Source organism: Crinia signifera, chromosome 6 (genome assembly GCF_055691185.1).
Source record: "Crinia signifera chromosome 6, ASM5569118v1, whole genome shotgun sequence".
NCBI classification, from domain to species: domain Eukaryota; kingdom Metazoa; phylum Chordata; class Amphibia; order Anura; family Myobatrachidae; genus Crinia; species Crinia signifera.
Window position 1 is genome coordinate 239,056,291 of NC_139222.1, and position 13,769 is coordinate 239,070,059.

Here is a 13,769-nt window from a genome sequence, read left to right on the forward strand (position 1 = left end):
TACAGCATTCACCAGTGTAAGTCCAAGTAAACACATCCAATAACACAGTAGCAGTACTGGTAGAGAGCACCTGCTGAAAACAAGTCCTTCTCAACAGATCTCACCCAGAATGAGCCTGGAGGGGACAGAGTGTCAAGATGTAAATGGAAGTCAGCAGGGATCAGCCAGTGTCATGTCCTCCACCACCAACGCATTTCTAACACTATGGGGGGAAATTTACTAAGATGTGTATTCCCACTTCACATGTGATGTTGCTATGGACAACCAATCAGATCCTGTCTACTATCTTTTAGAGGGTGATAAATAAATAAGTAGATTCTGATTAGTTGCCCATAGCAACATCACATGTGAAGTAGAATACACATCTTAGTTCATGTCCCCCAATGTGTCCTTCCTCAGGATTAACAAGGCCACTGGTACATATACCAACAACCCACTTGATCAGGGAAAAAATGTGGCCCGGAGTGGTTTATACATATAATTCTACATTGCATAAAAGCACCATATTTCTACCCCTCTCTAATACATTGAGGGCCTAATTCTGGTTGATTTGCAAAAGCAAAACCATGTGCAGTGCAGGAGGGGTAGATACAACATGTGCAGAGAGAGTTACATTTGGGTGGGGTGTGTTCAAACGGAAATCTAAATAGCAGTGTAAGAATAAAGCAGTCAGTATTTACCCTGCACATACACAAAAAACTCCCCCAAATCTAACTCTCTGGACATGTAAAATCTGCCCCACCTGCAGTGTATATGGTTTTGTCCATTAAAGTAGGAGCTTGCATTAGCAAACCAACCAAAATCACCCCCATAATACAATCCTTATTTTTTCTACAAGATACATACAACAGTGAATTACATGAATATATATATTCCATTTTGTACAGTAGTCCGAGCTGGATTTTAAAAAGTGACACAGCATCCTTGCAGATTACCACCACCTTGAACCCACATGTGCCGTACAGAAACCGGAAGCCATCATCCCTTACTTCCGGCCCATGACACGCAGGTGGCCCGCAGAGAGTTTTTCTCTCCTGGAAACCAGAAGTTGTCATCCCCCATTTCCAGCCCACAGCACACAAGCAACCCATAGCATATTATTCTTTACTAGAAACAGCAGCAGCTCTTCGTGTGTAGGAATTGATTTGGTCCACAGAGTAATCTTCTCCATTTATTTGTTATTGCGGCAGCCATGTTGGTGGAGTTCAAGGGTGTAATATCAAGTGGGATCCATAAAAATTGCACAGACATAGATGTACAATAGATAGTATATAATATATTACTATACAAATAAATATATACTATTAAAATAGTGATAATAAAATATATATATATATAAATAGATATATATAAAAAAGATATATAAGAGATAAATAGATTTCATCTCTGTTTTAATTCTTTACCAACTCTCCTCCAATCCGAAGTCACTATTTTAATGCCACGAAAATTGATGATATGTTTAATATCTTTATTGTGTTGGTTCAAGAAATATTTTGGGTATCCAACCCTTTCTTAATGTTCCGCACATGTTCAGCGAGCCTAAACTTTAGCATTCGAGAAGTCTTCCCAACATATTGCATCCCACATGGGCACTCTAACAGGTATATACAGAGTGCGGTATTGCAAGAACTAAAATCAGTAATTTCAAAAGTCTTATTGGTCTCATTTAATTTATACTGATTGATCTTGGACTCACTTGACTTACAGTGTTTACACATACTGCAGCTGCCACATCTATAAAAGCCTTTAGACTTGGTGTGGTTATAAGGTGTGGTGGTGTTAATTGACTCTTGACCACCATGTTTTTCATATTCTTGGCCCCCCTATTGAGAGATAAAGGGTACACATGACAGTCCCGTTTTCTTTTTATCATTATTCTCTTTGTTAGATTCTCTAATTACTTCCATCCTATAAAGTTCAGCTCCTTGGGCCTTATTCTGATCTGAGCTCAGTACAAATTTGTTCTTAAAATGGGCAAAACCATGTGCACTACAGGTGGGGCAGATGTAACATGTATAGCGAAAGTTAGGTTTGTGTGAGTTATTTTGTTTCTGTGCAGGGTAAATACTGGCTGCATTATTTTTACACTGCAATTTAGATTTTGGTTTCAGAACACCCCACCCAAATTTAATTCTCTTTGCACAGGTTACATCTGCTCCACCTGCAGTGCACATGGTTTTGCCCATTTTAAGAACAAATTTGTACTGAGCTCAGATCAGAATAAGGCCCCTTGTGCCTTTACCTTATACACTAAGGTCAAATCATATCCTTTTGACTCAAACTGACCCTAAAGGGCACAACACCAAATGAGGCAAAATAGGATTGGTCTTAACCAGGCACAGATAATCCGCTGGTCATTTCCACGTTATACGACACCATATGAACTCATTGTCAATGTGCCAGGTGACTCATAGTCACCTGGCACATTGTTTTTAACTGCATATTTTACATTTGTTGCATTATTAATTGTTTATATGCACCTTTTGTGTTATTATTTTCCCTATACATGTTTTTAATGAAAATATATATATTACATTTCCACTATATTAATTGAGGATACCAGCACTAATCATTATTCTTTTAATATATTTTATTGCAATTATTCAGCACAGTCATTCCATATTTCTATTTGTACCTTAAGGGTTTCAGCCCGTTCTTTATTGGCATTTAATTCTGTGCAATTCCTTCTCAACCGGTAGAACTGGCTCTTAGGAATATTATTTACAAATGATGGTTACTTTCAGAAGGAATATATGAATTACAGTCCGTTATCTTTGTGAAAAAGAAAACTGAGGGCTGATTAAGCTTGAGGTGACATAAACTACCGAAGGATTCTGAGCTGCCTGCACTTAAGGTTGTGTGTTTTGCTAGGGGTAATGATGAGCAGTATTAGGGAGCGGGGGAGGAGTTCCTATAGTTAGGAATAGTCAGGAAGTCAGGTGATCTTCCTCTCTGGTCCGGATTTCCCCACCCTCCCTCCCTATTTTCTATCTTCTGGCGGCGGTAAAGAACAGTCCTTGTTCAAATGGAAGTCGTGTGATGATAGTGGGGTGCGCTCTCCCGACATTGATATGTCACTAGCCTATGCCCCTTGGACAGGGGATGGGCTGCACCATCCGCACGGGTGTGTTGCGAGGGGAGAGTTGAACACCAACGATATGTGAACGGTGTGATGTGATCTTACCCCTCTTTTTCTCTATGACCATTCTTTAGGACCGCCACCCCTTTTTATAGATCAGTTATATATAGTTGTCAATCAATAAATTTGACATTCTTATTTGAAACGCCAGCACTTGTGTCTGTCTCGTTATTTTAGTGTTAAGTTATATAAGGTTTAGATAAGTTATTAAAGTGTGGGGCATAAAGATTGCCGATGGTAAGTTTATGAATTGTCTTGATCTTGTTGTTATCCACTTATATATTAAGATCAAGGAAGTCTACAGTAGTTTCACTTATATTAAATGTGTAATAACCAGGTAAGTATTTCAGGTATTGAATTCAAGTTTCAAGTTTATTTTCTCAATATTCACTGAGAGGTCTTTCTTCAAAGGAATTACAAATGATTTCATTGTTCGAACAAGAACATAAAGAAATTCATACAGCCAATTACTGTTCACAAATAAATTTACAATAAGAATTACAATCAATTTATTGTGCAGGAACACAAGCTGGCAATCTATTTTCCAGCAGAATCTGTGGAATCTTCCTGAATTTATTCAAGTTAAATGACCATACCTTACAATTGCTAGAAGTGAAACAGGTTAAACATTAAAACAAACGTATTTATAAGTTTTGCCATTTTATAGCAATATCACAGTATTAACTCTGTAAAATCTATCTCCCCAAAAAAAGATCTTTTTCAGTACATTTAAGAGTTCACTTTCAATTCACAGCAAATGTGTTAATATTTCCTATTATTGCGCAATAATACCCCTTTCCCAGTTGCCAACTGCTCAGCTCCTCTGTTGCAAATAGTCTCTGGAGTAATAAGAATTTATTTGATTGTTTTGCAGAATTAAGTATTTTCCGTGACTTCTGACAGTAGCCTTATTTATAATCCGCAAGAGTCTAAAAGGTTTCTTTAAACTAGGTGCGCTTTGTATCAACACTGTAGAAACTTCTGTTTGCTGTTCCTTTGCTGTAAATAATCTCAGGATATACAGGTCCTGTATTCCAATTACTCGTGCATATTCTCTCAGTCTGTCTCACTGAACCTCTCTCCGTCACGTTATGCAGTGAGATTTTCCTGAGTGGATTTATAAACCAGTATCGGGTTATATAATGCCCAATCCTACATCTATTTAGTTCTTGCTGCAGATAATATTTAAATAACAACCGTTCTGTATAAATATGATATACATGCTGTGCTGCTTAAGTTAAAATAGAAATAACTGGAACTGTGTGATAACAAGTCTATGGCTGGCAAACTAGTCACAATAACTGCCACAATTAAGCTCTGTAGTCTCTTTAGTGCTTGCCTGTGTCCCACTACCAGTGGGGACTGTAAATAACTCTGACAGTGGCCTTGGCTGAAATGCCTTTTATATCATATAAGGTGGAGCTCCATTACCAGCCCTCTTTGCTGCCTTATTCAATGGCCGTCCGCGGCCTTGCCTCTGCTTTTGGGAAAGGAAACCCATGATTTGCCTCTCTGCACCTAGCATGCTCCTGCCTTTACTCACTGTCCTCAGAATTGGGGGTCCCAGTTCACCATCTCACTGGGATTTGGCAGCACAATGCCTCCATCGGTGGTAACACAGCAGCATCAGCTCCTACCTCTCTCAACGTTACCTCAAACTCCAGTCCCAACTGCTGTCAACTTTTTAACTGTCATCATCCTGTCACTGGTCATGTGACTAGCTCCTGATCTCTAAAGCAGCTGAAGAGGCTGCCGGGAATTGTCTTCCTGTAAAATTACAGACATGTGTAATACGTCGCTGGAGCAGGGTATTACAAATGTAAGTTTAATATTAACTTGTTTTTGATTCAGTTGATCAAAATAGTTGTAAGGACTGGTGGTGCATAACGTATGTTCTGGGCAAGCTTCATTAGGATAAATAACAACTGAGATACTAAGAGCTGATTCACCCATATGTGTGTGTCCTTTACTGGTTGCATATCTGTGACTTTATGCTAATACCACTCTAAGTCAGTGGTTCCTAAACCTTTTCAAACCACGGCGCCCTAGATCATCAAATTCTTCTCCCAGCACCGCCAGTCCAAATAATTCTTATTCAGAAATTTAGCAAAAACTATTAAATTAAGTCATTTGTGTTTATATGTCATTCTTAGGTTTAATTATGTGATGAGGGACAGGATTCGCTTCTGTTTGTCCACATAAATTATAATTGAAAGCGACAAGGACTGGATTTTCCCATCACATCGACCATAAATAGTTGTTCATGGACTACCAACCCAAGGCACTGCTGCCAGTGTACTGAGGCACCTCACAATACCACGGCACACAGTGTGGAAACCACTGCTCTAAGTGCAAAAAAATAATGTAAACCACTATGGGCAAAATGTAATAGCTGTTTTTAGGAATTCCGGCAAGTCTGCCGTATTTCTAAAGCGGCATCATTTACAAAGCAAAAACCAATCTAGTTTTGTAATATAGAATAATGACGGGAGAGTGCTTGAATGAGCAGGAGTAAATATAAACTCTTGGGTAACGTCAGATTGGGGAAGCTCTACACAGGGGACTTTAAGTTTAACAGACTAGGCAGTTTAGCAAATTAGATTGATGGGGGTGTGTTTAGGGTGGAGTTAATGACATTTTTGCCTAACTGATAGGGTCTGCCTCTTTATCCCTGGATTCCCTGCCTACCCTCCCTCATTCAGAACTGTTTTTATTCTTACATTTTGCTTGTTTAGGTTTTTCAAGAATGGCAGTCCGGTAGCTATTGTGCTACTTTTTTGGAGGTGTGCTCTCTGTCCAATCAGGTCAGGGGCACTGGCTGTCTGGCCAGCCCACCATGGTGTATCGGGATGAGAGTTGGTGCCTCAACATGTTATTTGCGTGACCAATTCGTGAGTTAGAGACACATGTCGTGGACATGGTATAAGCGTTAAGAAGTAATGTCACTGGTATAAACTGGCCGTTCCTTCATTCTGCCACCATACTTATTTAAGTTGTAAAATAAATAAGGTTGACCAATTTTAATGACATTTCAGTTGTCTGTGTCATTATTTTTAGATAAGTAAAGTTAATTATTAAGAAGGTATAAAGGGGCTGTCTGTTCGTTTGGGTCCGAATTCAGCCCCCTGTCCGATGGTGTTGGGTTTGCGCATACACATGTGCAAACGCCATGAGCGAACGGCTTTGGCAAGTTTCACACCAAGTTTCACGCCGAGCCGTTCGATCCAAAGGGGGGGGGGGGGGGCGGGGCAAACACAGGGCTGGAGCAGGGGAAGCCCAACATTTTATGGGCGTCCCCATGAATATACTGGGCGTTCCCCTGGGAACGCAGACGGGCTGATGCCTGCTCCTGGCGGGAGGCTGCTGACATCAGCGCCTGTCTCCTTTTCGGCCATCACCATGTGAAATAAAAGTCAATTTTACACAGACTTCTATTTCCGATGGGGATAGAAATCAATCGATGGTTGGTGACATCTAATGATTTTTGTCCCCTTTGGCCTCATGCAAGGGAATGTGTTCTTGTACACAACCCCTTGCATGCTAGCGAGGGGATGTGGGCAGAGTGGGTGGCAGGCATTCGGTGGGGCTGTGCTGGCCTGTTCGCTAGGCTGTGAGTATACGCTGCCTAGTGAACAGGTCTGAATCAGGCCCAAAGTATGGAGTTACACTCAGTCTCAGATCTACCAGTAGGAAGTTTATGGACAGATTGCTAAAAGATGTCACTGTTAGATGCACATAGTAGTAGTCTGTTTATTTATAAGGCGCAACAAAGTGTCCACAGCACCGTACATAGTAAACAAAAAACAAATGACAAGGTAACGTACAGGATGTGTTGATAAAATACAGCATAAATAGGAGTATAGCTGGTAGAACTAAAATCAGCACCGGTTCTGAAGTAGGTTTCGAAATTGTCGAGGAGACTGAAGATGAAGTAGAGGAAGGGAAGAACAGGGCAGGAGCACTGGTGAGGTAAAGAGGTAGGGTGAGTACGTGAGGAAGGAGGACCCTACTCATAAGAGTTAACAGACTAAAAGACTATACATATATGGGCAGTGCCTACTTGATTTAGGTAAGACAGTGCTCCATAAAACACCATGCACACAACTTGGCATTTCTACAGCATTTTATTAGATGATACTTAACAATCATTTGCTGCATCTTCTGTGAGAACGGAGGATCCTTCTTCACACATTGTTCATCTTCCTCTTCTTCTTTCTAATGTATGATTGTTGTGTCCTCTGGGAAACAGTACGATCCTCCCTGACCCATATTTTATTTTACTTTCCTTCCTAATGAAGAGAGGATGGACACAAAGTTTGGACTGGTGCTCTTATGGTGTGCACACACGGTACAATTCAGCATACAATTTTGACTATATAGTCAAAATCGCATCGGGATCGCATGCAGATAGCACAGGTTTTTAACCTTGCGATCCCAATGCGATCCCGATGCGTGCTCTCGCACAGCACAAATCGAAGCCAGATAGACAGGGCTGCATTGGCTATATTGTACAGATTTGTACTATACAGTATAGTCAAAATTGCTGGTGTGTCTTCTGGCTTGCCATGTGATTCGATCTGTGCAATCTGATCGCATCGGGATCGTATAGCACGGTTGTCGACCGTGTACACACCATTAGGCTGAGCAGAGGGAAAGCTAAATCTGTACAAGAGAGAAGTGGTAACTGGACATACCCATTATTTTCCATAAAAAACACAATATTGGGCGGTAAATAGTTAATAATAAAAATTATATTTTTTACTGAATAATAATAAAATAATCAACAAATAAATATTACATACATATACAAATTAATTCATATTGATACATTTTAAATAGGACTAATATAAAATGGGCTCAGTCTCATCCACCAATGGGTGGTATAGAAAAAATATGTGGTATGAAATTGTGATTTTAAAAAGTCAAATAGCAGCTGTTGGGGTATAATATTGTAATTATATTACCATCCTTGATTTTCCTTGTGCTTTGATTAAGAAGTTTTTGTAATCCAAGGGTTTATACTGGACCAAAATTTTTCATGCTCTGTATTGCCAATTGGCACAAGTCCCCTTATATATGGCTCACCGTGATATCCAAAATTCAGGGACCAAGCTAAATCCCACAGCCTCAGCGTTGGAAGGATTGGGTGATTGGAAAGATGCCAAATTGTAGGGAAGGTGAATAGGTCCACTGGATGGATGGTACCCCGTCTGCTCAGTGAAAGCTCAACGCGTTTCTCCGGTATATTAGTGTGTCCGGCTTCCTCAGGAGCAAGTGTTGACTGTCTCAACAGTAACTGTTTTTATACCACTCTAGGGAGCTGATTAGTCCTCTCACCTGTGTGAGTACCGCCCTTCGTTTGTACACATACTAGATTTAATTAATAAAAGCATTCTTATAATTCACAAGAAAATCTTATATTGATATAAAAGGAGGCAGTCCTATATTTAACATAAAAATCATAAGGCTCAAGATAACTAATACAATCAATTTACGTATATTCACAGAGAAGACAATTACGTTTCAGTCTTCCTCTGTGGTGATTGGTTAAGGTGAGATCACATGGCTCGCTTTGGTCATATACATTAGGAAACTTTTTGTCAGAGAAAGATGATTAAATATAGGGTTTTAAATATATCTGTGCCGGCTGCTGAGCTGCGGGGGAGCCAGCCGTCCGTCACCGATTGCCGGTATCAGTGAGTAGAACGGCTGTATCCCTACGCAGACCGGAGCCAGCGTCTCACCTGTTGCCCGGCAACGCTATCCGGTCACGTGGCATAATCACGTGACCCGGAAGCGTGCCGGGTAAGGGAGATGGTGCCCGTGTGACGTCACTACGCTCCGCTGCATAGCATACAGCTGGAGCGTGTGTCTAGTCACAAAGAAGACGCATCAGTGAATATATAAAATATATAGATAAACAAATTTAACCAGAGAACTCTCCAATTACTAAAAAAGATAAATATGACACTGTAATAATAATGCTATAATTATCACTTGTATTGGTAACAAATGTATGATATATCTCCAAATGAAATCCCGTTTACCATATATATATCTGTGTATTTGTTGGTTTTTTTTCACACCTGATTTCATCTTATTTTATGATCTCATTATCATTATTAAATTCGTGATTATAATTGAAGAATTGTCACGGCCGCGGTTAGGACGCGCCGCTCACCTGTTCATCTCCGGCGGCGGGGCCTGCGGGCCATCCGTCCGGGTGCAGGGCGGGGAGCGCGGCGTCTAGGTCTTCCGGCTGCGACCATCCTTCTGGGGCCTGCGGCACACGCGTCCAGCATGAGAGCTAACCAAAGTTGTTTGTCTCCAGTCCGGTCGCCGCCATGTTGTTGTAGCCAGCCAATGGTTCAGAACCCCAGTTCAGCTCCTCCCATCAAGATCTGCCCTGGGGTATAAAGCAGAGCCCTCTGGGGCAGACAAGCGCCAGTGCTTTGTTGTCAATCCCTGTGGAAGAAGCTTCAGCCTGTGCTCCTGCCCTTGCCCTGTGATATCTTTCATCCCTGTCTTCGTTACCTGCAGTTCAACACCTGATACCTGGATACCTGCATTTGCATTCTGCTTCCAGCCCTTACAGAGTCACACCTGTTTCCTGGACTTTGCAATTGCATCCTGCCTCCAGCCCTTTCAGGTTTACTACAGTGTCTCAAGCCTCTGCACATGCTTCAGCCCTGCGTGTCTGTTGACACATCTACACTCCTGCTGTCGACCAGTTGCATCTACTGCCAGCCCTGCGTGTCTGTTGACACATCTACACGCCTGCTGTCGACCAGCTACACCTGTTGCCAGCCCTGCGTGTCTGTTGACACATCTACACGTCTGCTGTCGACCAGTTGCATCTACTGCCAGCCCTGCGTGTCTGTTGACACATCTACACGCCTGCTGTCGACCAGCTACACCTGTTGCCAGCCCTGCGTGTCTGTTGACACATCTACACGTCTGCTGTCGACCAGTTGCATCTACTGCCAGCCCTGCATGTCTGTTGACACATCTACACGCCTGCTGTCGACCAGCTACACCTGTTGCCAGCCCTGCGTGCCTGTTGACGCATCTACACTCCTGCTGTCGACCAGTTGCACCTGCTGCCAGCCCTGCGTGTCTGTTGACACATCTACACTCCAGCTGTCGACCCGCTGCTCCTGTCGTCAATCCTGCGTGCCTGTTGACACATCATCACGCCTACCTGTGGTCCAAGTGCACCTACTGCCAGATTCCGTGCCTGCTGACACCTCATCATCCTGCTGTCTGCCTCCGCACCTACTGCCAGTCTTCCGTGCCTGCTGACGCCTCACCATCCTGCTGTCTGCCTCCGCACCTACTGCCAGTCTTCCGTGCCTGCTGACGCCTCGCTATCCTGCTATCAGCACTTCCAGCTACTGCCAGCCCTCCGTGCCCGCTGACGTTTCTCCATCCTGCCGTCTGCATCGGCACCTGCTGTCAAGTCCTCGGATGTCGCTGACTTCCGGCTTCCACTGCCCACTGCCGTCAGCTCCCACAGCTAGCCATTGTGTTTCCCTGTGAACTAACAGAGACTCTGGGATCACTCCCATCATTCTGGACTTTTAGCTGTTGCCCAGGTACTTCACTGGGTTCCCCGATCTACAGTTTCATATATGGTTTTACCTTCTCTTGTTGGTGCTACAATAAAGAGTTATATTAAACCTGCTATTCTCCAGTCTCCTTCAAGCCACAAACACCCAACCTCCGGGCCTCAGACAGATCCACGAGGTACCCCGAGCGTGACAGTAAGCACTGGCCCAATGGATCCGTCCGCCAGCCAGGAGTTCTTTCAAAATGTGGTCGCTCGGCTGCGAGCACTGGAGGAATCCCAGCAGCAAGTTACTCAAGCCCTTCAAGGCATATCCCAAAGGCAAGCCGCAAACCCTCCGTCCCAGACTGTCTCCCCGTCTTTACGATTGTCTACCCCTTCTAAGTATAATGGTACCCCTCGTACCTGCCGGGGGTTTATCAATCAATGTGAAGTACATTTTTCCCTGCAACCAATGAACTTTCCTTCTGATCGTGTTAAAGTGGCTTACATTGTCTCTTTATTATCAGATTCTGCATTGGACTGGGTCTCCCCCCTTTGGGAAAGAAATGATCCCCTGCTCTCCAATTACTCTGACTTTATTTCCCAATTCAGGAAAATTTTTGACGAACCAGGACGAGTATCTTCTGCTGCTTCAGAAATCCTACGGATTCGTCAAGGCTCCCGCTCCGTTTCTCAATATGTTATCCACTTTCAAACTGTGGCATCTGAACTGAAATGGAATGAGGAGGCGCTAATTTCCACTTTCTTGGCAGGGTTATCTGAACGCATGAAGGACGAGTTAGCCACCCGAGATCTTCCTACCTCGCTGGGTGAGGTCATATCGCTCTGCAATAGGTTGGACCTCCGTTTCCGTGAGCGTCAACTGGAGAAATCCCGACAAGAGCGAGGCAAGTCTATTCCCGTGTCTCCTCGCCTTGGGCCTACTCCTCCTCCAAATTCTTCTGATGAACCTATGCAGATTAATCATACTCGTCTAACTCCCGAAGAACGCCAGAGAAGACGGCGACAGAATTTATGCCTGTACTGTGGGGAGTCTGGTCATCTTTTAGCCAAATGTACCCGTCGTCCGTTAAACTTCCGGTCCTAGTTGGTTGTGGAGAGGCCAACCTAGGACGAGTAGAAAATTCTCCAATCAAGTCCGACTCTTTGCTATCCATACAGGTGGTGTTACCCAACGGGTCACTCGCAGTATCTGCTTTACTGGACTCTGGGGCAGCCGCCAACTTCATTTCAGCCCAGTTTGTGTCCTATCACGGCCTGGACTCTCAGAGACTTTCACAGCCGCTCCATTTATCTGCCGTTGATGGGAGTCTTATTCCTCAAGCCTCCATCACTCATCAAACTCTGCCCATTAAAATTCAAGTTGGGGCGCTGCATCAAGAAGAATTGTCTTTTTTCATCATTCCTAAAGCGAACCATCCTGTGGTGTTGGGGTTTCCTTGGCTCCAGCAGCATTCTCCAAAAATCAATTGGAGTACTATGGAGATCCTGTCCTGGGGTACGAACTGCCGTCATACCTGTCTTCCCGAATTAGTGCGCATCCAGTCCACCTCGCCTACGTCTCCTGATCTTCTTCCTCAAGCCTATCAAGCCTTCTCCGACGTCTTCTGTAAAGGTTCAGCCGACAAATTACCTCCGCATCGGCGCTGGGATTGTCCCATCGACCTTATTCCAGGTAAAATGCCTCCAAAGGGCCGAACCTATCCACTCTCTTTGCCAGAGACAGAAGCCATGTCCCAATATATTAAAGAGAACTTATTAAAAGGCTTCATCCGGCCTTCCACATCTCCAGCGGGAGCCGGATTCTTTTTCGTTAAAAAAAAAGATGGAGGTCTGAGGCCCTGTATTGATTATAGGGGACTGAATACCATAACAGTCAAAAATAAGTACCCGTTACCCTTGGTGACTGAGTTGTTTGACCGAATCAAAGGGGCTAAAGTCTTTACTAAATTGGATCTCAGAGGAGCCTATAACCTTATCCGTATCCGAGCAGGCGATGAGTGGAAGACAGCTTTTAATACTAGAGACGGTCACTACGAGTATCTTGTTATGCCATTTGGTCTCAGCAATGCTCCAGCAGTATTCCAAGAATTCATGAACGAATTATTCCGTGATTTACTGTACTATTCTGTGGTTGTTTATCTCGATGACATTCTTATTTTTTCTCAGAATATTCCGGAACACCGTCTGCACGTGAAGGAAGTGTTACAGCGTTTGCGATCCAACCAGCTATACTGTAAATTGGAGAAATGCGAATTTGAAAAATCTTCAGTTCCTTTTCTTGGCTACATCATTTCAGGTACCGGGTTAAGCATGGATCCTTCTAAAGTGCAAGCAGTTCTTGATTGGCCACAACCTCATACCTTAAAGGCAGTTCAACGCTTCATTGGCTTTTCCAATTATTATAGGAAATTCATCAAAAATTTTTCTTCCATCATCTGTCCCATCACAGCGTTGACTCACAAAGGAGCCAATCCTGCCAAGTGGCCTCCCGAAGCGGTGGCTGCATTTCAGCAATTAAAAAATGTATTTACTTCAGCTCCAATTCTTCTGCAGCCTGATTGTTCTCGCCCGTTTATCCTGGAGGTAGATGCCTCTTCTGTTGGGGTTGGAGCTGTACTTTCACAGAAATCTGAGGACGGTCACCTACACCCATGTGGGTTCTTCTCCAGGAAATTTCTACCAGCCGAGATGAATTACCCCATTGGTGAACAAGAGTTACTAGCCATTAAATTGGCCTTGGAAGAATGGCGGTACTTGTTGGAGGGGGCTAAGTTTCCTATATCCGTCATCACAGACCATAAAAACTTGTTATATTTACAGAACGCCCAGTGTCTGAATCCCAGACTAGCCCGATGGGCCTTATTCTTCACGAGGTTCGAGTTTGTGTTATCTTTCCGTCCTGGGTCTCAAAATGGCAAAGCGGACGCACTCTCCAGGTCTTTTACGTCCTCTACAGAAGATCGTACCATAAGCCCAGTTCTTAGCCCTACAGTGTTTGCCAAGACTGCTGTAGTAGCCATTCCTAGAGGAAAGACTTTTGTTGATCCTGGACTCAGA